The following is a 26,033-nucleotide window of genomic DNA, read 5'->3' as shown; positions in this document are numbered from 1 at the left end:
ACTCAGCTACACTAACTGCACTAACCACATCCCCTGGCAACAAATTCCAGAGTTTAATTGTGCGTTGAGTAAAAAAGAACTTTCTCCGATTAGTTTTAAATGTGCCACATGCTAACTTCATGGAGTGCCCCCTAGTCTTTCTATTATCCAAAAGAATAAATAACCGATTCACATCTACCTGTTCTAGACCTCTCATGATTTTAAACACCTCTATCATATCCCCCTTCAGCCGTCTCTTCTCCAAGCTGAAAAGTCCTAACATCTTTAGTCTGTCCTCATAGGGGAGTTGTTCCTTTCCCCTTATCATTTTGGTAGCTCTTCTCTGTACCTTCTCCATCGCAATTATATCTTTTTTGAGATGCAGCGACCAGAATTGTACACAGTATTCAAGGTGCGGTCTCACCATCGAGCAATACAGAGGCATTATGACATTTTCTGTTTTATTCACCATTCCCTTTCTAATAATTCCCAACATTCTGTTTGCTTTTTTGTCTGCCGCAGCACACTGAACCGATTTCAATGTGTTATCCACTATGACGCCTAGATCTCTTTCTTGGGTTATAGCACTTAATATGGAACCTAACATTGTGATAAATAGCGTAATGCAAGCTAGCATGCAAATTTTAAATTTAGTATGCATATGAGAGGGGTTAATGAAAATTAAGGTGTCCTACCACATTCTATGATAGCTTAATGTACACTAATGCAGGATTTAATGTCAGAAACAACTACATCTTTTTTTTTAATTGCGGTACAAGGGAAAAAACATTTTTATCAGGCACCCGCACCCGTTATCGTGGATTGCGGCTATTATCGCATGGGATAAAATTAAACCTTCTAAACCCATAATGTTTGTGGCAAGCTTAATTGTTGGGGGATACTGGATGCTTCAGGAGACTTGCCGCAGACAACAACAAGAAGAACAACAACCACAAGAACAGGCAAGGAAAGTTCCAACCCCTCCTAGGGAAGTCCCTGCACTGGAGCCTGAGCCACTGGCCCCCTCAGGGAGAGGGTTGAGGCCCATGGCAGCGCTTGACATGCAGGCAGGCACAGTGGAGGAGATACAGGTTGTGCATCTTTCCTCAATGAGCCTCACTGCTGGGCATGCCAGAGGATTATGTGGTTAGCAAGTATCGCCTCAGTTCTCAAGCTATCCTGGAATTATATGAAGAAATCTGAGGGGATCTGAATCTGGTCAGAGAAAGGCCCCACACTGTATCGGGTTTCACCAAACTATTGTCCACCTTGAATTTCATGGCAACCGGCTCCTTCCAAATTAGGAGTCATAGGGGGAATATCCCAAACCACTTTTTCCCACTGTCTGGATCAGGTCATAATAGCTGTATCTAACCGCATGAATCGCTACATAGCATTTCCTCAGGACAGGCAGGACTTGATGGAATTGAAGAGAGGCTTTTATGCCATCGTTAACTTTCCCAGGTCTTGAGAGCTATCAACTGCACTCACATAGCCATCATTCTACCCCGCGACAGGGAGGAGATCTTCCGCAACAGAAAAGTTTCTACTCCCTCAACATAAAAATGGTCTGTGATGCTCAAATGCACATCCTCGACGTGGTGGCCAGGTACCCAGGAGGTTCACATGATTCCTTTATACTTAGGCAATCAGACCTGTATGAAAATTTTGAGGATGGCCTCTACAGTGATATTTGGCTCATAGGTAAGAGAGACACTTCTTTCTCTATTCCATCTTTGGTTATGTGTTTGCAGCAAATGGCACAGACATGGGAGGGCTGTGAGGGATGTAACAGAATCACTGACATACAAGTGGCATGTACATGTACAGTTAAGTCTGCATGCCATTGGCCAGGGACCGGCTTTCTCTACTCGTGCTCCAGAGTCCTGCTAATTTTGTGAGGCCAAACAATGCACTTGCCATAAAGCTTGGTGTATGAGCAGGCACTACAAACTTTCTACAGGTTCACTTTAAAACGTGGCCTTTTCCAATCCTCCCATTTGGAGCAGTTGAAATCTCACTGTTTAATCACAACCTTTAAGTGTCCACACTGCTTGTACTCACAGATCAGGTGTGGTCTGTTAGTGATGGGTCAGCCAGGATGTCAGGCACAGTTTGTCTTGCTATCACACAGGCAAACCAGAAGCAGCGGCCTGTGCATTTTGAGGTCTAACATATTCCATGTTAGTGCTGAAAAATTTGTATCTCTGGACAACATACTGCAAAGCTGTCAGGAACTTGCACATTCAGACCACGAGATAGAGGTTTTTCTGCTAGGACAGGTGTGGTAGCTTTGATGTACTGCTTCAGGGTTTGATGACTGCTATGAATGAGTAGCCTTAGCTTGGTTGGGAGGGACTGCCACACATTTGGTGGAATCCCCAGATGCAGTTTACTAGACAGGAAGATCTGACCTAGATTCAACTAATGCTGTACTGGTCAAATAGTGTCCCTGAAAAAGGAAGCATGCACTTAGAGAAAGCAAATAGGCTTTTAAAGTTCTTGCTAAGCTAGAAGTTAGCTTCTACTGTCTTTTAACATGATGTGGTTTGGCAGCCAGATGAATGATGTCCCCATTCTGTCTTTGCCGCAGGAGATTCATGATATGGTTCCTATTCCCAACATGCCAGCGGAGACAAGGTACAATGAGGCCTATGTTCTACCCGCTGTGTCATAGAAGACAACTTCAGAGTTCTTAAAAACAGATTTCACTGTTTTGACAAAATGGGTGGAGCTTTAATGTATGCCCACCCAAAGTAGGAGATATAGTACTGTTTTGCTGTGTATTCACTCCTGGTGAATAAAATGAGAAGCTTAGGAGTGAGTGTCGAGGTGGTGGCCTGGATTGCAAACTGGTTGAAGGACAGAAAACCATGTTTGTTGGTAAATGGAACTCTCTCCGAAGAGAGAGCAGTGTTAAGCGGGGTACCGCAAGGATCGGTATTGGGACCGGTCCTGTTCAATATCTTTGTGAGCGACATTGCGGATGGGATAGAAGGTAAGGTTTGTCTTTTTGCGAATGACACTAAGATCTGCAACAAAGTGGACACACCGGAAGGAGTGGAGAGAATGAGACGGGATTTAAGGAAGCTGGAAGAGTGGTCGAAGATATGGCAGCTGAGATTCAATGCCAAGAAGTGCAGAGTCATGCATATGGGGAGTGGAAATCCAAATGAACTGTATTTGATGGGGGGAGAAAGGCTGATGTGCACGGAGCAGGAGAGAGACCTTGGGGTGATAATGTCTAACGATCTGAAGTCGGCAAAACAATGTGACAAGGCGATAGCTAAAGCCAGAAGAATGCTGGGCTGCATAGAGAGGAATATCGAGTAGGAAAAGGGAAGTGATTATCCCCTTGTACAGGTCCTTGGTGAGGCCTCACCTGGAGTACTGTGTTCAGTTCTGGCGACCGGAGCTCCGAAAAGGCAGAGACAAGATGGTGGCGGTCCAGAGAAGGGAGACCAAAAAGGTAGAAGGTCTTCATCGAATGACTTATGAGGAGAGATTGAAGAATCTAAATATGTACACCCTGGAGGAAAGGAGGAGCAGAGGTGATATGATACAGACTTTCAGATACTTGAAAGGTTTTAATGATCCAAAGACAATGACAAACCTTTTCCGTCGAAAAAAAATCAGCAGAACCAGGGGTCACGATTTGAAGCTCCAGGGAGGAAGACTCAGAACCAATGTCAGGAAGTATTTCTTCACGGAGAGGGTGGTGGATGCTTGGAATGCCCTTCCGGAGGAAGTGGTGAAGACCAGAACTGTGAAGGACTTTAAAGGGGAGTGGGATAAACATTGTGGATCCATAAAGTCTAGAGGACGTGAATGAATGTGGAAAAAAGGATTTGCATTCACAAAAAAGCAGGGAGTAGCTTGCTTGTTACAGCGGTTACTACCCCAAACCAAATAAGCCTGATACTTCACTTTCAATGCATAACCAGCATAGCTCTCTGCTTCAATGGCAGCGGAGAAAGACTGATACTTTACGCATATCCAGCATAACTCTCTGCTTCAACGGCAGGGGGAATGAAGAAAAGAGGATCTATATACAGACAACAACCAAAAAGGACTGAATTATATAGTCTGGGAAAACAAATAAGCATGGGTGTAGCTTGCTTATTGCGGCGGTTACTACCCCTAACCAATTAAGCTAAATATCTCATATAAATGCACCTCCAACACTGCTCTCTACATTAATGGTGGGGGTGGAAGGGAAACAGAACCAAAAGGTTACTAAGAGCCAAGAGTAACAGATAAGTATGAGAAAAAAAAATGTGTAAAGCTTGCTAGGCAGACTGGATGGGCCGTTTGGTCTTCTTCTGCCGTCATTTCTATGTTTCTATGTTCCATAATCTCGCTTTACGCCATAGGATACCAATGGAGATACTTTTGGATCTACTCCCGGATCCTGAGGACACCACGCTGAGTGGCCGCTAGCTTTGGCAAAGCCCTATAGAACGCTACTTTGCCTGTTAAGCCTCAGCTGCTGTTTAGCCTGACTGGAATTATAACTCTGGAAATAGACATGTTTCAGTTTTCCTTGTAGGAGATTGCCAATTTAGTCAGGCTAAACCTTCCTCTCCCCAAAATCCTCCCCTTTCTCTTTTACCTTTATTTATGTTACAGGAAGAGAAAGACTTGTATTCAAGATTATTATATATTTTATTATTAGTAAAAATTTGAAAATTATTACAAGTTAGTTATAATCATTTCTTTTATGAGTATAATTTGTATAATAATAATTATAAACTTTTGTTCAGCTATAAGTATTATTAAAAGCACAAAATCAATATCCCAATCAATTATCTTATTTATTTAGCCCAGAGAGAAGATAAGGAGTACCACGTAATAACGTAGTCATACCCCACAGCAAATATGCTAGCCTTCTCCAAAATTCTTAGGCTTTCTGTGTACCTCTTTATAAATACTTTCTTTACAATATCTTGTGTGTAATCAATTCTTGCCTCATGGTGCCAGAATACATATTTTCCTTTGTCTTGTCACTTACACATTTATCTCCACCCTTGCATCCCTCTTGATTATTTTTATCATATATTTCCAATGTATGCATAATTTCCTCTTTCCCCTTGTGCAAAGGTACAAAAGTTCATAATGAACCATGAATGCCTGCATGTGTTCGCATGCAAAAATTTATTTACCTCTCTCCTTTACAACAACCACCCCAGCATCTGCTTCCCTCTGTGGTGTTCTCACTTCTCTTTTGTCAAAACGGCCATCACTCATAGGAGCCTGCACCGGTCCTCCGCTTCACCAAGTTTCCATTTTGCAATGCCACTTGGAGGGAACAATGAGAATTTCTTATCACTTCTCTTTTCCTTGCTGCCCACATCCCCAAATAGTGCTTGTAAAAACAAGCACCACGGTGAGAGTAGAGCAAGGGTGAAAGGTTCATTCTGGATATACAGGAATATCCAGATATACCTGTATATCCAAGTATATCTGGATATACAGCTCCACACTGCCCCTTCCCCTTCCATGGAAGGGAGGCCAGTTGAGTGTCTGCAGATGCTCTTCTCGCTATCATCTTTCTTTCACTCATTTCTCCTCTGTCTGGGTCAGTGTGTGACAGAAAACACGTATGTCTGCTTAGGCTTCATCTTGACAATGGAGCTGTAGACTGTACTCGAAAAATTGTAGTCAAATTAAAGATAACAACAAATACATGTGGCTGGCCTAATGTTTTCTGACAGATAGCGAGTCTAAAAGAGGCATGTATTGCAGGAGAGTTTGTATAGGACTGAAAACACAGTGTACATAGCTTGACCTAGCTTGCAACATTTTGCTTGGCAGGCCTCCCCCTAGGACCCTGTCTTAGCCCTCGCATGTAGGTGAGATAGTGCCATAGGTATGATGGGACTCCAGCTACGTCTTGAACATGGAGAGCAACAGCTCTGGAAATTCTATAAATCACAAGTAGCTCTGAAGCTTAAAGGCATAGCCTAAAGCTATAGGTAATCAGTTTAAGGTATCAATCACAGACTTCTCATTTCACAGCCTCATCCCACAGCTGACAACTGTGTGCATGTGAAGTTATGCACCTCTACTTGGGATGCTTTGTGTAACATGGGCCTGCAAAGGCACTGCTGACAGTACTGCCTCAGCTATTTCAGAGCCATTGCTGACATCAGAGTGCTCACCAAACAGGCCTTCAGTTACAGCCTTTAGTAAAGCACCTGTTCAACATTGTGGCATTCCCACAATGCTCACAGGTCATTGCAAGCTAACATACCTCTTTATGATTGCATGCACCTATACACAGATGCACCCTACTACACCTACATAGGCAAAATGTTAACTATCATGTCCAGATGGTGAGGGCCTTGGCCATTGGAATGTCATATTGGCTAGATTAGCTTCTTGGGGAGGTGACACAAGGATGCTGGTCAGATTGTGTAAAGGCAAAATTGGGAATCAGATGGCATCATGCCTTCACTTGTATTTGCAAGTCATTTCAGAAATGACAGCATCATAGTATAGTTTCTAATGACTCTAAGAGCACCCACATGTCTCTTAAGAAAAGGTTCACATCATTGAACCCAATGCAAAGATGTGTTAGAAACTATTTGCCTCGCCTGACCCATCACAGGTTACCTTTGTCAAATATGGAGATGTCACAGTGCTGCAAGGTCCTTGGTCAGTCTAGCTCAGGGCCAGTCATGTGGTGCTACTGTATGTATGTACGTACCTAGAAATTATGCAGAGTAGTTTGCTTGTTGCAATAGCTAGTATCAGTTCTAGTTCTTATGCTATCTGTGGCCACCCTTAAAGTACATATGCTGAGGACTCCTGGGATGAACAGATTGCAGGATGGACCATTTCCAAGTTCATTCACCACCTTTCAGGGGTTTAATGGTTGTAGACCCTTGCTGATTCACATGGCTGGAAGGTCTTGTAACCAAGCTGGAAGAAATGCTGTCCTATAGGCTGTGTCTCATGTGGTGTTTATTAGTTTTACAGTTAGTAGTGAGCAGGGCAGGTGTGCTGATAGACTCTCAATCATTAGCTCTGTGTATAGCATAAAGGTTAGAGAAGCTGTTCTCAACTGATAACCGCGGGGGCGTACAATCTGCCTCATTCCAAAATCTGTCACTGTGCTGAATGTATATAGCTTATGCATGTTCTGTGTTTGTCTCTTGCAAGACAAGCATTTCCTGCCAACTGAGGGCTTGATGGGCCCATGTCAATACCTCTGACAAAGTGCTTATCATATATGCTTCTCACTGATGTCTGTTATGCTGGCAGGTGTACCTAATCTTCTGTGTGTAGTTCAGACTCTTATTCCCTCGTTATCAGTTAGGGTCCAGGCAGCCAGAGACATCAATGATGTTGGATTACAGACATGCCAGGAAAATACTCATTGGCCATATCTATGTGCACAAACTGCTGGAGGTAGTCTGTCCCCGATAAAGGACCAATACATATGTGTGACTCTGTAAGCCTGGGTGAATGACGTACTGTGTTAGCCTTGTTCTATATCTGTGTCTGCCTCGTTGTTCCCTCCAATACCATATCTATGCATACCCCAGAGCAGGCAATGTGTGTGCATCCATTTTTCACAGCCTGTCTTTCGACACAAGTGATTCTGTGCTTCCACTGTTTACAACAGGTGATTCAGATTGTATCACAGGATGAGAAAAAGGCCTCTCACTTACTCAAAGAACATTCCACCTATGGCTCACACTGTTTATTCCTTGTGTTTAGTGGGTGGTAGGATGTGAAACTTGACAGTGTTAGACCTCAGGTATGGTGTGTCACATTTCTGGATGAATAGATATCTGCCTGCAGTGTACACCTTCCAGTCCCTGAACCCTGATATCCTTTCCACCTAGTACTTGGGCTTAATTGTCCTGTTATTTAGGGGAGTGCATGGTTCCAAAAGCTTCAGCTGCCAGAAAGGGTTTGCTGGTTTTTTTTCAGGAGGGGGGGGGTGTTGCTTAAGGCCTGCTACCACTCCTAATAGAAGTTCCCTTTTTTGAGACTATGGCCTCCTTACCCTCCTCTCTGTAGAACAGATCCTGGACCCTCCATAGAGAGACTGTCACACCAGGCCACATGTTTTGCACCTTACTCTGCCAGATATATACGCTGTAGAAATGTAGTACTCTAATAGAAGCCAAAAATACACGACAATCAAACAAACAATAATTTGGCTAGGAAAAGAACTGTATTTATGTTCTCTAGCAACCGTCATACATGGCCACAGTCAGCTGAGTGGCTTATATGTGCAAGCTCGTATAGCTACTGGGCTTGAATAATCATAGGTTGCAGAGAAATTTTCGGAAGCGCTGACACTGTGTGCGAACCAACTACTGTGTAAGCACTTATCTGTTTCCACGTGTGGCAACTTAATGCGTATAATCCTGAAGGACTGCTCCAACACTGCGGTGTTTCGGAGTATTGGACTCCTTCCTCAGGGATCCTCCAGGTGGAATTATACTTAAAATTGGAGCCTTTTGGTTGCAGTCATTATATGCGCTCGTGCAAAGTCAGTGCACTATGGTAGTGCAGCCTCACGGCGACTACGCTGGCAGGTTACGTGTACAAAGATGCTTCAATATGTAGCTCGATATGTTTTGTGTGCATACATAGAAGTGGGTGTCACAATACAGAGGGTATACTTTCAAAAATGTTCTCTATCTATCAATGTCAGCAACACATACAGAGAAACCATATACATAATTACATATAATGAATTTAATGGAAATTTTATAATAGAAATTTTATATGTTAAAAAATATTATGCAATACTTTAAATGTATTAAACAGTATGTATGGTGTGTGTATGTGTGCTAGTAAGTTTTTAATTGTTTAGATAGGTGATTATAGAAAGTATTTTGAATAAATTAAAAGAATATTGTAAGTATATGGTTTCTCTGTGTGTGTTGCTTACATAGAAGTCGGAACGCCGTCAGGATCAGTACAACACGGAGGCTTGTTAGAGCACCGAAGAGAGACAGAAGAAATAACTTTACAAAAAAGGATGAAATGACGATGAATAAACCCTGAGGAAGACAGCATATGTCGAAACTTGTGCAAGTCGGGATTGTTCAAGACATTTCAAAACTAAGTACACCGGTTATATATCCGACGGTTGAATGAACGGTTAAAGTGTGTTTCACATGAAGAAAAATATATGGACATAAAATTGAAGCTTAAATAATAAAAAAAATAGAAATAAAAAAGAGGGGTTTCTCTGTAGCCCATCTCATGAGATTTTTAAGAAAAATATATTTTGAATAAAAAAAATGGAGGCTGGAGGGTGAGTTTATGATTAGAACAATAATGGCGCCGAAGGGGTAGCCCATTAATATATGAAACCATCCCCTGCACTCCTATTACATTTAAACTCAAATTTAAATTTAATTCAATTTAATTGACATATAAGTCTTGAGCAAGGCAGCAGAGAATACCCTAAATAAATATAAGGAGCAGGTGGAGGAGTTTTGTTTGGTACATAGAAGTGGGGGCACATTTCTGCAGTTGATTTTAGGGGAGAGTTTAGCAGCCAATTTTTTCCCACATCACTTGTTCCCTACAAAACCTATGCACCTCTGTCTACTTGCTGGCTGCTTTAAGACTATGTCAGCAGCTGTGTTTCAACTAGGAGGAGTGAGGGAGTTGTGCAGGTTAGACAAATCCCATAGCCCAACAGCAGATAGCTAGGAGGCCTACTGCTGCTTGGGAGTAGGCAGACCTCCACAGACTGGCTGTATCCCAACTACTGGCTTGGCATATAGATCTGATAATTCCTGTTCACTATCAGCCTTAGCAAATATCATAATGCCTCTGCCTTAGGCTGTCACCCCTCACATAGCAAAGGGGGAGACAGCCTAAGGCAGCAGAGGTCCCCAAAAGAGTGAAGACATCGCTCCTGTACCTCTAGCCAAACATTTCTGCACTTATTCCACCGGACTGTGTATGGAGATGAACACTAGCTAGCTAATGCCCATCTCACACACATGCCCATTTACCCAAAGTTAGCTAAGAGTATGCTCTCTACAGAAGACAACTAGAGCCAATACAGAAACTCCTCAGTAAGGAGCTTCCTGTCTATCTCTGGCTAACTTCCTTGGGAGCTTTCAATCAGCTTTTGGTGGTATAATGTAAACCATATGGTCTTGCCTGCCAGAAAGGCCACTGGCACTCTAGCATGCAAGGTCATGTGGATCCCCAAACCTTTGACCAAGTGAACCCTTAAGAGAAAAAGCACACAATAAAAACAGACAAGCAGAAAGTGTTCTTTCAGATCTGTAACCACTTTATTACACAATAAATGTCAACAAATTGAAAGGAAGTCAGTTGGTAATCACATTTTGCAAGGATAAGATATGTAATTGCACATGAATTGTAACTAAAATGAACAGCACATTGAGTGTAGATTTCTACATACACTGTTACAAATGGCAACATTACACATACAGTATTAGTATCGTATCCTTTTGCACAATCATGATTACAGCAAAGAATATAGAAAGCGGAAGTGACATCTCAATAGCGACAATACAGCTCTAATGTTAGAGCTGATAGCAGCACAACTATGTGATGTAAAGCAAAAAGCCCCCAGATAGTCCATGTTGAAAGAGTGCACTCAAGGGGGGGATAGCCTAATGGCCAAGGCAGCAAAGGTTAAGTAGCAGACAGCAGGACTAGGACTAGAGAGCGCAGCATTGAGGCTGAGGACTAGGACTGGAGAGCACAACATGGAGGCAGGAGCCTCAGGAGAAGACACAGCAGCAGCAGGATGAGATGAGATGAGACACAGTAGCATGGAGGCAGCAGCAGGATGACATTAGATGAGATGAGACACCAGCATCAGGAGCAGGAGATGAGACATGATGAGAAGAGACAGCAGCTGGACTGTGACTGGAGATGGCACCAAGAAGGCTGGAGTATAGGCAGATCATTGAGGAGGGCATTAGAAGTAGACAGAAGGACAACAATGGCAGACAGTAGACCATCTCCATTATCTAGCCGGCACATTAACTCTGTAGTCAGAATGGGCCCAGAAGTCTTCTTCCATCTAGCCAGCACAGGAACTCTGTAGTCAGGACTGGCCTAGCAGTCTTCCATCTAGCTGGCCCAGGAATTTTTTCCAGAGGCCCAGCCAGACTTGTTCAACAAGTCTTGTTTTTAGGTGTTATAGGGCAGCAGTTCAGGCTGGTTTCCTCCATGAAGCTTGAAGGGTTTAAGTTCATCCTCAGTGGGCTTGCTGAGCTAAGGGCTTCCAGGATCTGGCTATGCTGAAATGACTACTGCTGCTGCTCTTCCTCCTCCTTGCTGAACTGTATCTGTGCTGAAATGTAACTGTGCATCCATAAGCAAGGAGGCATGGAAAAGTGCTGCTGCTCGACTTTGTTCCTGGCTCTTCACATAGGTACCAAATCCAAGAGGTAAACACATGCACTGTTTGGTATGAGATGCCAAATGATGTGCACCAATGTATCAGCCTTGCCATTTACAAGTGAGGTAGACTTATCATCTCCAGCTTGTATGGTGTCCAGCTACTCAGCCATGCCCTCGAACACATCCAGTCCCAGCCCAGCTGTTGGGCATGAGCACAATCGGACAAGGGGCTCCTCCGTCAGTCTACCATATGTACTTGTTGCAGTTAGCCTCCTTTGTCTTCAACTTGGCCTTTATACCCCAGTGGTCCACCTACTCCCCACTGTGTTTTATGCCACTGTGCCTTGAGATAGCCTGGGCGATGGTGCACCAGATCTGGCCCTCAAGGTCTTGGCCACATGGTTGCCAAAGATCATGGCATAATATTCCTTGACCCTAGCAATGATCATCTCATTATCCTCCAGACTGATCTTCAATGCCCTCCCTGCTTCTGCACCTGCCCTACTGACTCCCTGCCCCTCTGACCTCTATCCCTAGCCTGTCATCTTCCTTCCACTGGACTTGCCTGCCTATCCCCTTCCCCTTCCCCCTCCTGCCTCTTCCTATCTCTTCCCCTCTCCTTATCTCTATTGCTGACCTTGTCCCTACTCCTATTCCTACTCCTTCCCCTAGCACTCCTGCCCTCGTCCTCTCTCCTCCTCCTCTCCTTCCTCATCCATCATCTCTCCTCAGACCTCTCCTCTCTCCCCCTGCCTCTCATGCTCCGTCCTCTCCACTTCTCAACACCACCATGCCTCACCACTCCTCTTCTGTCTCATCACTATGCCTCACCACTCTTCTTCATCACTCCTCCTCACCACGCCTCTTCTGCCTCACCACGCCTCTTCTGCCTCACCACTACACTTCACCAATCCTCCTCTGAAACACAAAGACAAATTGACAAACTTGACAAACAAACAAAACCTTCCATACACAGATAAAGACAAGAGACAAAGGTTAAGGAAAACAGATGAGAACAGAAGATAGGGCAACTCACTCAGAAATTGCTATCCACTAAATCCACCTAACTCCAACCAAGAAAAGCTCATGTTATAAAATATGGCGTAGATTTGTGCGCACCGGGTTGCGCGCACAAATCTACGCCCACGCGTAGGTTTAAAAATACGGTCCTTTATGTGCAAAATATAAATCCTCTTACAGATCTAAATCAATATAAAAGCTATACAGATGAACTTTTCACCAAGCTTACTGCTGCAATTGTAAATACTGTACATGTTCTGTAGTACAGATTGCCAGGAAATGACTAATTGTCATAACATGCAGATGTTGCTGATGACTAGAGAAATAGCTGAACAGAAAACAAAATTACAATGAATAATAACATTTTAATTATATCTAAGACATTTTAATTTTGTTGTACTAAGTTTGTTCTGAAATCAACTGGAAAATTAATAAGGGTAACTGGAGCCCTAACCATGTGACTGAAAAACTTACAAGAACCACAACATTTTGGGAAAATAGGATTGTATCTTTATTACGCTTACACATATCATAATTGTCATTGTTTACAGAATACAATAGTCCACCATGAGACGCAAGCCTCACCTTCATTCTGTAAATGTATTATTTCATAGTTTAAAAAAGTGTTCCATTACAGTTGTTTTTTTAATTTATTATTCAGTCCACGTTAGTGAAATGCCACTCTGAACCTTACTTTCAATCTGCCTCTGAGCGTCTCAAGCAATGTTACTATGAATATGAAAACAAGACAGATTCCTTCCTAGCTACAGCAGTAAGAAAAAGAATTCAGTTATACACAAACTTCAAAAATAATATTGGGGGGGGGGGGGGGTTATAATAAACAGGAGAGGGCACTGGGGAACATGTTTTATCTCACTGTTTGGAACTATATCATAACACATGGGGATGAAATATTCAGGACCTTTCTACCTAAAATTCAGTTTCCCTGTATCTCAGAAGAAACGGCACAGAAGTCTAGGGCTTTCATTTCTATAATGGATGTTTGAAAAACTATTGTTGGTCTGCCCTGGTAAAAGTCCCAGTCCTAGTGGATACCATTTATATCTATCTATGTTTCTATTGATCTATCTAGTAAGCTAGCTAGTTAGCTACCTATCTATAGTATATCATGAATCATAGAGTTTTCTCTGATACTGTTAAGTATCTGCTTGCAACTTAACTGTTATCACTATCATTCTTATTTGGAAAAAACAGATGATGCCTAGATGTGAAATTAAATTGACCTATTTCATTGATTAAAACTGCTTTTAAAACCATGGTTATTGGTTAAGGTGTTGCTGCAGAAATTGGAGCATCACATATAAGACCAAGATGGGTTTATCAAGAGGAGAACTTCCATTGATTATACCTATAGGGTCTTTACCTGCTCAGTATCCAATGTGTGGAATCATTTGTCACTGCATCCTCAAGGCAAGGAACATTTCTTATTACATTAAGAGGGATCATCTTAAAGCTGGTTTCAGTTCACTGCTGTACTTAAACAGTCTCCTCAGGCTATTAGAAGACAGACCAGGAGGTATAGTACCTTCAGAGTTGGAGCAACCTCTAACATTTTCATCCAGGACTATTCAGCAGATAAGTCACTGGTGCTCCACTGCCTACGCCTCTTATGTTAAACAAGGGAATGGATTACTGGGACCTGAATTCTCCTTTTTATTGCAGGGGCTGGCTAGTGGCAGAGGACAATATGAATCATGGGTCATTCATTTGTCTTCTAGGCAGAAGACTGTGCAAAGTCCAGCTTCTTTGGGATCCACTTCAGACTGGCAACACAAGATGTGTGGGTGCATTGGGTGATCACAGAGGTGTGCACTGGGGTGATCTTGGTCTGGGCATTCATCAATTGCTGGTCAGGTTAGTTCACCCAGATGCAATAGTATTTCATCTTGGAGATAATGATCCGGGTAACAGTTTGAGGACACCATCAAGAATTACAATGCTTTCATCATTTCCTGATTGCCCAGTATCCATTTCATTTGGTCTGCAGTTCTCCCTCACCATCAATTCCTTATGTGTGGGGTTTAGCAGAAATGACTCAATAAGTGGGGAAATTTGTAATTCATCATATGGGCTCTCGGAGAAAGCATGGATGTTATTACAAGGCTCAGATACATGGTTTAGACCTATTGTCAGGATTTAAATAATTCAATAAAGCTGTTACATTTCATTTCCATTCAAATTATATCTCTGGGTGTTTTCATTTGACTGTATTGTGATGGGGAGGCATGAACTGCTTTTGCTGCAGCACATGGAATTAAGAGTTAAAAAGGCCCTCTGTTCACACAGAAAATTACACCAGTAAAAGAAACTGGGGCCTCACAATTGTTGATCTTGGAAGAGCTCCAAGTAATTAAGGAAGGGCTTTCAGAAAATCAGACAGTGATCAAAGTCTTAACCCAGAAATGGTAGTGCAGACAGCTCAATTTCAGACTTTTCAAAAGAATCTAACTGAAAGAGAGGATAGAACAGCTATACCGGAGGTTAGTGTGGGCACACTCAAGAAAATACATAAAGAATTGAGAGTCTAAAAAGAACATATGAACATAAGATTTCCCATACTGGGTCAGACCAAATATCCATCAAGCCCAGTATCCTGTTTCCAACAGTGGCCAATCCAGGTCACAAGTACCTGACAGGATCACAAAAGGTCAATAGGTTTCTTGCTGTATATCCCAGGGATAAGCAGTGGATTTCCCAAATCCACCTTAATAATGTTTTATGGACTTTTCTTCTAGGAACTTGTCTAAACCTGTTTTAAACCCAGCTTCACTAACAGCTTTCACCACATTCTCTGGCAAAGAATTCCAGAGCTTAGTTATGCATTGAGTAAAAAAATATTTTCTTTTATTTGTATTTATTTATTTATTTATTTGAGGTTCTTTATATACCGACATTCGTTTAGTTCTTTATATACCGACATTCGTTTAGTAACATCATGTCGGTGTACATTCAACATTCAACAAAATTTAATTTATCACCTAAAATTTCATTGAATGTCCCCTAGTCTTTGTACTTTTTGAAAGACCTGAATAATAGAAATTGGAGGAATAACCTAGATATCATAGACATACAAGGAGCAGAGAATACAGACATTGTAGCTTTTATGGAAAACGACTGCCAAAGTTGTTGTTTACTTAGTTTGAGGATCGGATTGAGGTAAAGGGAGCTCACTGTGTACCACTGTATAGACTGAAAATGTGAAATTTACAAGTCTATAGTGTTAAAAATCTAGCACTATCCACAATTACTGGATATCTTTACCAGGGTCAAGGCCAAGACCCACTTATGTAACAAGGTCGTAAAATCTTGATCCTGTAAAATGTTAGCACTTAGCAATTCCTGGTGCCGAAAGAGCCGCTGTGGAAAGCAAATGCTACATTTGGCTTATTCTATCCTGCGTGGATGAAGGTGACTCTAAATAACACAACTAAAAACATTTTAAGTGAGAGAGCGATTTAGTGTGGCAGAAGCAGAGATATACATTTTTGTATGGCCAGCCAGGAACGGAATTGTACCACTTCTTTTCAGTCTTAAGAGAGAGAGCAGCAGGGGTGTTCTACTTCAGCCCCTCCCCTCCAGGCAGTTTACAGGGAAGAAAAGGAGAAGGGGGTAAGCCTGGAGCAGACAAAGCAGCCAGTCTGCTCCCTAATCCAGTCCCCTCCTACAAGGAGGGGAGGATTGTGATCCTGATTTATCACAAGTCTGAAACTTGTGAGCAGCAGTGCCAGTAGTTGAGGCTTCAGTACTGGCCTTGATGATTGGCACTACTGCCATCACTAATACAATTCACATAGGCATGGACCAAGGAAACTCCTATCTACTCGCCCTCCTAGATATCTCTGCGGCCTTCGATACTGTCAACCACCAAATCCTTCTATCCCGGTTGTCAGAAATAGGCATATCAGGCACAGTACTCTCTTGGTTCACATCATTCCTCACCCACAGAGAATACCTAGTTAAAATAAACCAGTCCCAATCCCCACCCATCCCCCTCATGCAAGGTGTCCCACAAGGTTCCTCCCTATCCTCCACCCTTTTCAATATCTATCTCCTTCCTCTCTGCCACCTACTCTCAGACCTCGGGCTCAATTTCTTCCTGTATGCGGATGATGTGCAGATCCTCATCCCCATTCAAAAAACCATCAAAGACACTCTGCAATTCTGGGACTCCTGCTTAGCCTCCATCAACGTTCTCTTAACCAACCTCCAGCTTGCACTCAACACAACCAAAACAGAAATTCTCCTCATATCCAACAATCCTGAACTCATCCACGGCCCCACCCCCTCCCAACCCCCCCAGCCACACTGCCTCCCTTTTGTACCATCCGTAAGAGATCTAGGTGTAGTATTAGTCCAACACCTCAACTTCAAACCCCACATCAAATCACTTCTAAAAGGGGGTTTCTTTAAACTACACATTCTCAAAAAAATAAAGCCCCTCCTCCACGCCAAAGACTTCTGCCTAGTTTTACAGTCCACCATCCTATCGAAACTGGATTACTGCAACTCCCTCCTCATAGGCCTCCCATACTCTACCATCAAACCCTTACAAATCCTGCAAAACTCCATGGCAAGAATAATCACTGACACCCGAAAAAAAGAACATATCACCCCAGTCCTGAAGGAATTGCATTGGATCCCCATCCCTTTCCACATAAAATACAAAACCCTCACCGTTCTTCACAATGTACTCTATAGCAACAACCCCGCCTGGCTCAAGGAAATGCCACGTTTCCGTGCATCCAATCGTCCTGCCAGAGCCACCTTAGCTGGCACCCTCCACACCCCACCTCTCAAAACTGCGCAACTCTCCTCCACCAGAGATAGAGCATTTACCATTGCAGGACCCACCCTATGGAACTCACTTCCCACCTATCTCCGCCTTGAACCCTCCCTACCCAACTTCAAAAAAGGCATCAAAACTTGGCTCTTCCTGCAGGCCTACCCCGACTCTAACCAAACCTAATCCCCTGCCCCCGCCACTCCACCTCCTGTCAGTCCCCCCTCCAAAGAAAAGGTTAATTATGCAATCTATTGAAATGTATAGATTTTGTTGATACTGTTACTCCAGTAAGGATATTGTTAAAACTGTTACTTCAGTTCCTATCCACCCATATCTCCTTCTCTCCTACACTTGCTTTTCACGCCCCCTCAGGCTCTTGCTATCTCCCTAACCCCCCCCTCTCTCCCTTTTCCTCCGCTGCTCCCCTTCCCCCTTTCCCGGTTATTTGTAATTTCTATTTCATTTCTCCATGAGTTTATTGTGAACCGGTATGATGTGACCCACGAATATCGGTATATTAAAAGTTCATAAATAAATAAATAAATAAATAAAGTTCTGAACTTGTGTTAATTCAACCCTTTTCTGTGTCTGATACACAGGGCTTAATTTCCGGCCAACTGACCCAGAATGGATGTTTCTGCCACCTTTTTTTTTTCCAGGACCCGATGAAGCAGAGCAGAGCTGACTGTAAATCAGGTGTGGCTCCCCTGCACCAATGGAGTATAAAAAGTGTGTTAGTGCATATGTGTGAGAGAGGGTATGCATTTAGTGAAGAGAGATTGTTCATATCTAACCCTGGCCCTGACCCATCCATGTGCCACTGTTCCACTTCCATTTTGTCTATAAATTAAGCCCTGTCTATGGCGTTATTTGTTTTAACCTCCAGTGGACTACTGAACACTTTGGCTTCTTATTTGTCTGCAAACCTTTAAACTGTTGATTTGTCTTGTCTTGTGGAGTCTTTATTGCAGAAGAGCTGTTATCTAGTGAACCATGGAAGATAATTTGGGCGAGGGCTGTGATATATTGTATTGATTAAATGAGTCAAAATCAGATGCTAGCGCATTAATGAGGTGATGTATGCTAATAATAAATCTGTTATAATTGGTTTGGTTGTAGCAGGGGGAAGGTATATATGTGAGGTTTGTCTGGGTGGTAGCATTAATAAAGATTTTGTTTGAGCTTCAATGAGAATTTTTGCAGATTGAATGATAATATCAGATGCCATATTTCTTAAAGCAACAGGAGTACTGAAAAGTGAATGAAAGTAGGAGTGGGTTGCAGGAGGGAAATGTGTACTTGTGTTGGATAGGTGTTTTTTCTTTTTCTTTCCCTCATTCTCTTATGGGAGGTTATCGCTAGAGAGAGGGAAAACTTTCAAAGGCATTTCTGCAGGTAAAGTGTAGTAGTGGCCCTTTAGAAAATTGCATGTCTGATATGCATGTAAAATTGCATACATACACACAGTATGCATGTACTTGTATGCACATAGGACAGAAGCATTCCAAGAGGTGGAGTCTAAAAGGGGGTGAGACTCATACGCAAAGGGGCGGATTTTCAAACACTAGGCGTGCCGGTACTTTTGTTCGCGCCACCGGCGCGAACAAAAGTACACCAGATTTTATAAGAAACGCACGTAGCCGCGCGTATCTTATAAAATCCGGGGTCGGCGCGCGCAAGGGGGTGCACATTTGTGCAACCTGCGCGCGACGAGCCCAGCGCGGCCTGCCTGTTCCCTCCGAGGCCGCTCCGATTTCGGAGCGGCCTCAGAGGGAACTTTTCTTCGCCCTCCCACCACCTTCCCCTCCCTTCCCCTCCCTACCCCCCCCCCCCCGGCCCTATCTAAACCACCCCCTTACCTTTGTTGGCAAAGTTACGCCTGCTTTCAGCAGGCGTAACTTTGCGCGCGTCGCCGGCAACCCCGCTCCGTCCTCAAGTCCCGGGGGCGTGGTCCGGAGGCCTCAACCACGCCCATGGGCCCACCCCCGAAACACCACGGCACGCCCCCGAAACGCTGCGTCGTTTCGGGAACGCCCCCGGACACTCCCACTCCCTCCTCATTTCGAAAGCCCCGGAACTTACACGCGCCGGCGGCTTATGCAAAATAGGTGCACCGGCGAGCAGGGGTTTTAAAATCCGCCCCATACTTTTTTATTTCAAAAACTATATAGGTATATTCTCTCGGCTAAACTACTTGCACCAAATAGCAAGTCTAATTCTGTGTGGGTAGTTTTGCCAGGATAAGTTTCACAGCAGGCTTATGCATGTAAGTCTGCTTTGAAAATTGGTGTGACTTATGCTCCTATTTGCTGGCTAACTTCTATGTAATGTTTCAAAATTACCCACATAATAATGGAAATGCTCCTGCTGGTATGTGTCTACATGAAGGACAACAATTCTGAGGTAACTGAGTATTGTGTTGATTTTTTTTTTTTTGTTTATTGCTGCCAGTCAGTTTTCTCTGCTAATAGGTAATTTCATTGATCAATTCCTAAAACTGGAGAATGCTTATGTGAAACTTTTATTGTTTGAAATATGAGTCTGGATAAGATTCTTATCTATATAGGGAAAAAATAAGTTGTATGCGTAAAGTGATTTTGTTGAATTTAAAGGGTTAAGACACCCAAAAAATGAAAAAGAATGAGCTATTTGAAAAAGTATAAGTCCGATGTGGCACTCCTGGAAAACCTCTCATTTAAAGAGTGCACTGCATTCTATAGAGAATGGCCAAAGGATGAAGTTTTTCCCCTTCCCTAGAGAAAAAGAACATATTGTCATTTTATTTAATAAGAATTTGTATTATAAGTTTAAAAATGAATCCTCTGACTCTGATTGTAGATGGTTAAAGGTTAGATTAAAAATTAATCAATGGGAGAGTGTGTTAATTAACATGTATTTATTTATTTAACTCTTTTCTATACCAACATTCATGAAAAAATATCATATCGATTCACATGGAACAGGGGTATTATAACATTAACATTAAAGGAGATAAGTTACAATAAACAAGGGGTTTTGGGAACTTGGGTAACTGAGAGTGCAGATGTCAGAGGTTTAACACTATGAGCTTAACAAGGTAAATACTGGTTGTGCCATGGATCACATATAGCATACTCTATAAAGATAGAACTTATATACAAAAGAATAAGTGTGGCTCTGGCTAATGATCCCCTGAAATATTTTCTCTGTTTTCTGGTGATTGCCCATTTTTGCTAGAGGGTGATTTTAATTTACCTTTAGATTTGGTGCTTGACAGGAAGTCAAAAGTTAAAATGTGATCAAAAGAAGCAATGTGTGTGTTACATAATTTAATCAAAGTTTTTGGGATGTTTAATCCTTAGAATCTTTCTCACCCCAGTGAGATAAATTATACCTTATTTTCTGCTCCACAAATCTTATTCTTACATTGATTATTTTTTTATTGCCAAAATGTGTTTCATAAAGTTATGCAAATGCATATTGCTCCTATATTGGTTTCATACCATGCTTGCATTTCTTTGATGCTAGATGTAGAAGCTAATGAACCTGGAATCTCTAACTGGAGATTTAAAGCAGCTCTTATTTAAAAAATTCCAAAACTTTCAATAAATTCGATGGTGTGTCCCATGGTGTCCATGGGGACACACCATCAAATCTTTCAAGAATGTCTTTATTGGATGCCGCATATATGCAATAGGAACAACTTTATTGGATGTCATAAATATATAAACAAATATCTTTAAAAATATGTAAAAAACACTCTTTCACACAAAAAAAGTTCATAAAAGGAGGAGGTTTGAGGTTAATATAATATGCATATACGGTGCAGGGACGCCTAAACAATTGTATGAAACCTTCAACCAACTCCTCTAAATATTTTTATAAAAATAATGTTTGAACATTTAACGTTAAAATCGGTACCACTGGTGTGTAGGTTACTAAAAATTTATACAGTTGCAAAAATTAATATAATTTGCAAAAAGCCATTGATTATTGATAAATGAATACACAGTGATACACAGGTATACAAAGGTAGCACAGTGATCAAACAGATCGTTCATTTTGTTGATTAAATATTAATTATATATCATTGTTTAGGTGGCTAAGATTTGCAGCGGTATATTTGAATATAGCCAGTTATGTTTTTAAGGAAGCCGGCTTCTTGTAGCTGGATTACTTTAGGCAAGTATATTTAATGGGACATTTATTATTATTCCACTAAATATATAGGACAAGTTATCTGGCTAACCTACTGAATATTGGCCTTCAAGTGTTTGCTGCCAATTCCATCAGCTGGACGTATTCAGTTCCTGAACTTTGGATCTTCTGTCTGGCCGAGACCATTAGCTGCTGTCCTTGCTGCAGTGAATCCAGGTGAATGATGATGAACTCGGGCAATTGTGCCATGGTGGATCATGTTTGGAATAATAGTGACAATAAAAGAGGATTTATACTGTTTCAGGTGCTTCACCATGGTGAAGCACCTGAAACAGTATAAATGTTATACAGTATAACATTATACAGTATAACATTATACAGTATAACAGTATAACATTATACAGTATAACAGTATAACAGTATAAACAGTATATACTGTTTCAGGTGAAGCACCTGAAACAGTATAAATTCAGTCGCATACTACAACTGAATTATAACTCCATCAAGGCTTGCAGACCTACTACTATTACTTATTATCTATTTTGATCTGACTTTTGTGTGGCTGTGGAGCTGATACAAAGTTCAGGCTATCAGTGAGTACTGTATTCCATTTATAGGAGTTAAAAGGAGGCAATCTGATTTTGTACAGATTCGCTATTTGGTCTTGTTATCAGTATACATTGTCCATTTAGGAAATTTGGTTTACCAGGGAAAGCTGTAAGGAGTGATATCTGACAAAAGACGAATTGAGATAATATTGGATAATTGAATACTCTCGGGTGAGATGAGAATCTGTTCGATTAAGAATCATACTGTCTTTTCATATTTTTTTCTTTTTTAAATATGTTGTCTGGAGACATTATTTAAAATGTGGCTATGTAGGGACATTATTGTTTAGTAGTATGGGAATTATTTTGTATTTTTGCTATTGCTATCATGAAAGACAAATATAAACTTAATTTCAGTTCCTGTGATGAAAATTGTAAATCATTCTTTTGTTAGGTGCCCTTCATAAAAATCTCACCATATAAAGCCTTGAAATGAAACTGCAGGCCTGTTGACACTTGAATGTAATCATAGGCCTCTGGTGATGCCGGAATCATAACTAAGAAACGAAACAAGATTTTAAAATCCCAAGAAATAATTTGCAAAAGGAATCTTTGAATATTCATGTCAAAGATATTTGCAAGATGGTTATGATTTGTACTGTATTACACAGGTTAGAGACAAAAAATATTTCTTCTCAAATTAAACTGAGGAAGACTCAAATTTAGTTAATGGTGAAAAAGAATAGAAAAACAAAGTAAGGAGATTAGAAAGAATTGCTCTCACAATGAACTTTAATTCCTGACTGAAAGATCGGAACAGGGAAGAAAGGTTTGGGGCAGATTTTCAAAGGGATACGTGCGTATCCCCCGAAAACCTGCCCCAAGCTCCCCCTGCATGCGTCGAGCCTATCTTGCATAGGCTCAGCGGCACGCGCAAGCCCCAGGACTCACATATGTCCCGGGGCTTCGAATAAGGGGCTGGCAGGGGGCGTGTCTGGGGGCATGTCGGCAGGCTGGGTAGTGGTCTATGGGCGGGGCCAGGGGCATGACGGTGGTCTGGGGGCAGGGCCGAGTGCTCTGGCACAGCGGCCTGTGCTGGGGCAGGGTGCCAGCGGCACGCGCAAGGTAACCACGAAATAAGGTAAGGGGGGATTTAGTTAGGGCTGGGGTGTGGGTTAGATAGGGGAAGGGAGAGAAAGGTGGGGGGGACCAAAAATAAAGTTCCCTCCAAGGCCACTCCGATTTTGGAGTGGCCTCCGAGGGAACAGAGGCAGGCGGCTCGGCACGCACAGGTTGCACAATTGTGCACCCCCCTGCGCACGCCGACCCTGGATTTTAGAACATGCGCGGCAGTGCGTGCATGTTATAAAATCGGGCGCAGATTTGTTCGCGCCGGGTTACGCGAACAAATCTGCGCCCTCGCGTAAGTTTAAAGATTTGCCTCTTTGGGTACATTGATGACCGGTGATGTATCTGGAAAGATAAGGATCTATACTTTAAAAAGAATACTGTGGTCCTTTTGTTATCTTTTCAAATCCTACTTAGATCTGTATTTAAACTAAGTAAAGGGTGATGCACAACCTGCTATCCCCCACAAGCAAAAACAGCTGAGAAAAACAAGGTAAGTCTTGATAAACAAGCAAAATAAATCAGCCTACAACAGAGAAATGAGCAAGAATATTTAGAGGAGAGATTGCTGCCAAAGTAGTTTATGGAAAACTCAGAAAAGAATACAAGAAAATAAAAAGAGAGTTGGTGGAATATCATTTTGGAGAGCTTTAGGCACAAATCCTCAGTCTTGTTAACAAAATCACAGTCCTGGTGATTACTGAGGCAAAGGGAGACTTGGATGTAGTTATAATCATCAAGTTTTGGTATAATAGAAGTCTGAATTGTGATGCAACCACCCTAGGTTTTAATCGCTTTAGAAGAAACAGAAAATATAGGCTGGGGGGGGGGGGGGGTTCAGGGAGGATAGCTCTAAGGAAACACAACAGTAGTCACTGAAATAAGAAGAGAGCAGAGAAGAAAAATTACTGAGAATTTCCTTAGTAATACCTAAGAGACATTCTATCGACATGAGAGAATTATGCAGACCTCCAACACGGAAAAATGAGGAGGATTCAGACATAAGAGGCATCAACAAGATGGCATGCAAAAGGAAGATCCTGTTTGTAGTAAACTTCTACCTACCATATGCCCTTCATTTTACTAGCAATGATAAATAGACTATGAATGGAAACATCTGAGATGCCCTACAGGGGGCATTCTTTAGGCAGCTAGTGGAAGAGCTCAAGGGGAATCTACACTGGATCTGGTTCTGACAAATGGACTCAGTGTCACTGACTTCATGTTGAGGGGAATTTAGGGTCTAGTAATTGCCATACTGTGTGGTTCAATATTAAACTGACCTGAACTGAACAACAACTAGAAAACATTGCAATAAACTTTAACATGCATGTTAAGGGCATACCTATTTCCAAGGGTAAATTGCTTTGATAATTATCCTCTAAAAATGGTTTAGAATTGCCAGAATCACTCCCACAGGAAATAATGGGAGCTGTGTGACAGCAGCAGCAGCAGCAGCCCTTCAGCTTAGATTTATATCAGCCCTTGAACAAGGGAAAATAAATTCAAGCCTGGGGGCTCTCAGAGATGAACTAAAGACACATATGTATTTAGGTGAACATTGCTTCCAGGCTTGTCTGTGGGCAAATTAGAAGACCTTAATGAAGTGCCTATAGGATCATTTTCTGTGGGCTTCAAATACATTTTCTCAGGTTTTATTTTTTTTGCTAAATATCTGCTTTTACAAGTGTTGCTTTTTCCCACCAATTGCCCTTTATAGGTCAAATTTATTTTGAGTGAACAAAACCCTTTATGTAATGCCCACCTGCTAATTAAGAGGGTAAATATCAAAGCCATTTACACATATAGGAATGAATTTTCAAAGGAGTTAAGCACATAAAAATCTCATATATTATAGCACTTCTCAGAAGTTCATTTACGCATGTAAAAACTTAAAAATTCAGCTCTATGGAATGACATTTCAAAAGTTACAGGCATAGAAGTGACAATTTTCTGAAGTCCAATTACATGTATAAAACCTTTTGAAAATTACACATATTAAACCCAGTTTTATATGCATAAAAGGATGTACCAAAATAATCCTGGACTGAGTGTGTGTAAAAATATGCCCATACTCTGGTTACATGGTTACTTTTATGCTAACTGAACAAAGTCATTGTAGGGAATAAAATTGAGATGGATTTGACACTTATGGGCATACTTTATGATTTAAAAAAAGTATGCACAAGAGTTCGCATGCTAGGGGGGGGAAGAAGTAAAAATTCTGTTTTGTTATTCATTTCATTTTGGGGGGGTGTTCCCCCACAAATTTCATTTCATGTAATATTTATTTTATTTAGTTAAAAAAATAGATAAACATTTAAACACCACATAAACAAACAAACCAAAAAGAAATGGGGTCTTCCGAGGACTCTCATCCCCACCACCCATCCCCCTCTCACCTGGAAAAATTGCGGGGCCCGGATCATTCCCGGCCCCCACTTACCCCATCCCGGGGTGGGGGGGACTGGCCGATGAGGCCGATGCCTATGCCCAAGCCAAAGCTTTAGCCATTCTTAGGCCTAGACCGCAGTAGGTCACCATGACTTTGGCCTAGGCTCAATGCAAGGCCCATGCATAAAGTCCTGGTCCTAACACCAGGGTCTAGGCCAAGGCCCAGATTCAGCCCAACACCAGGATCTGGTCCAGAGGGTAGGTCCCAAGGCTCGATGTCAGGACCAGTTCCATAGGCCAAATCATGACATCTGGATTTTGGCTCAAGTATTTTTTATTTATTTATTTTATTTAACATCACGCCGGTTCACAATGAACTTGAGACAGGATGGAATTACAAAAAACAGGGAGCGGGGGGAGGGAGCAGGCATGAGAAAGGGAGTGGGGGGAGGGTGGGATAGACAGCGAGGAAGAAGAGAGAGCAGCAAAGAAGGTAGAGAGGAGTAACCAAAACTGATTAGCAGGTTATTTACAACAGAATATAAAAATACCAAAAGCAGAGATTAACTTATTTACAGCAGATTATTGGATACAGAGACATTCTTATTGAACGAGAGTTAAGGTGCAGGGCAGGCATGTGTCTAAGGGGGCTTGGT

The sequence above is a fragment of the Rhinatrema bivittatum genome, chromosome 6 (assembly GCF_901001135.1).
Source record: "Rhinatrema bivittatum chromosome 6, aRhiBiv1.1, whole genome shotgun sequence".
In the NCBI taxonomy this organism is placed as follows: Eukaryota; Metazoa; Chordata; class Amphibia; order Gymnophiona; family Rhinatrematidae; genus Rhinatrema; species Rhinatrema bivittatum.
Note: the sequence above shows the minus strand (reverse complement) of the source record.